We start from the raw sequence: 1,749 nt of genomic DNA, 5'->3' as shown, positions 1-1,749 counted from the left end.
CCTGTGCCCCCCTCCCCCCCGCCTTGTTCCCCAGCTCTTGAAGCTGAGTCTCCTCAGGGGCCCACAGACTGGCTCTGATGAGAGGTTCATTTTCCTTTCTTTGTGCAGGTGACAAATTCTACCGCCAATAATCACTTGTGAAAAATCAACAGTGAAGCCCAGTGGCTCCCGGCCCCGGAGAAATTTGAGTGGATTTCCGGAAGAGCAAGGTGGAAAAAACCCAGGGGCAGCAGTGGGACCCAGGACTGGGGGGGCCCAGGAGGGAGGACTCCGCTCAGCAGAGCACAGGACCGGGCTGCACCTCGGGGGAGGGCCCCACTGCGCCCCACTCCTCCCATCGCATCACGGAGCCTTTGCATAGGATGATCCCTCTGCCTGGAATGGCCCTTTTTCTCCCCCTCCTCTGCAAGAGGAAAGGGGTGTGCAGGAGACACTGGGGAACAGGTGCTGCTAGAGGGAGGCTAGAGAAAGGGCAGTAATGGCAGAAAGGGGCAGACGGGCCTATTCTGAAGGGCTGAATGCTGGGGAGGAGCTGGGTCACTTGCAGGACAATAGGGAGCCATGGAAGGTTTTTGAGCAGGGGATGGATATGTAGAAAGCTCTGCTTCACTCGGCTTGTCCGTGCCTCTTCGAGTCTTCAGGGCAAGACTTGCTCGGTCTCCATGGACCCAGGCCCTCATCCTTTCTTGGGAAGGAGTGTAAAGAATGCATGGAGGTGCGGCGGTGATGGGGGGGCGAGGGGACAGGTTGGGATGACTAACGCAGATGGCAGGCCACTCCTGTGCCTGTCTTATGTCAGGGTCAGGGCTCCTACAGGGCAGTGCAAATGGCGAGTGGGTGAGCCGGGCTTGGAGCCCAGGTCTGTCTGACCACAATGCCCCAGCAGGAGGAGGATCCTGGTAGTGACCTGCCTGTAGGAAGAATTCCCCTAAATGGTCTCATTTGTGCCTCTGCCTCATTCTGAGGAGGGGCTCTGTCCTCACTGACCCATTTTGCAGACGAGGAAACCAAGGTTCAGAACTGTCAGGGGTTTGAGTTCACCAACGAACGCAGTATTTCTGGCTTCTGAAGCAGTGCTTGGCACATGGCAGGTGCTTCATGAAGGGATGGGAGTCAGGCTTTGAGGCTTTGGACTCCAGAATCAGTTCTCTCCAAATAGCACCCAAGAGATTTCTCTGAGATGGGACTGTTCTCAGACAGTGTGAAAACCCCAGAAATAGAATTTTCCAGGAAACCTTCAACCATCTTGGAAATATGGCCCAGTGAGGGAAGGTGGCTTGCCTAGGGCTGCACAGCACACCAGTGACAGAGCAGGGACCAGGACCCAGGGCTTTAGACTTTCCCTCCTCCTCTAGGCCCAGGCTGGTGAGCACAGTGGGCTCAGCCCAGAGCTGGAGAGGAAAGGCAGGTACTGCCTACCTAGCTCCGTCCTCCACAGCTGCACAGGAGGACCTGAGACAGGCAAGGAGAGAGGATGCCTGGCCATAGTGGTGGAGCAGCAGGACTCCAGAGGGGACAGCAGTAAGGTGGGAGGGACTGAACCCCTTCAGCTCCTGCCCTACACCACTACCGTGCGAGCCTCTGAGGCCCACCTAACCCACTCAAGACTGCACCGCCCCTCCCATGCTGCCACATTGCCACTAAGCACACAGTTTCCATGGTGACCCCTGCCCCCTGGCTGCTGGTGAGGTCGGTGGGTGCCCCTCATGGTCCGGCTCACTTGCTCTCTCTCCCTCTTTCTCTCTATCC

The 1,749-nt window shown here is 57.5% G+C and overlaps 1 long non-coding RNA gene across 1 annotated transcript in view; it reads left to right on the top strand.

The window, feature by feature from the left end:
- The window catches only part of LOC108512799 (uncharacterized), a 1,963-nt gene extending 1,259 nt beyond the window's left edge, over positions 1 to 704 (top strand). Inside the window, exon 3 of the long non-coding RNA XR_001880697.1 lies at positions 109 to 704. This is a non-coding gene — a long non-coding RNA (uncharacterized LOC108512799). The remainder of the gene's footprint in view (positions 1 to 108) is intronic.
- Positions 705 to 1,749: the final 1,045 nt, after the last annotated feature.

Source organism: Rhinopithecus bieti, unplaced genomic scaffold (genome assembly GCF_001698545.2).
Source record: "Rhinopithecus bieti isolate Rb0 unplaced genomic scaffold, ASM169854v2 scaffold_2408, whole genome shotgun sequence".
NCBI lineage: Eukaryota > Metazoa > Chordata > Mammalia > Primates > Cercopithecidae > Rhinopithecus > Rhinopithecus bieti.
The sequence above is the reverse complement of the archived record's forward strand: the minus strand, read 5'-3'. Positions and strand labels throughout refer to the sequence as shown.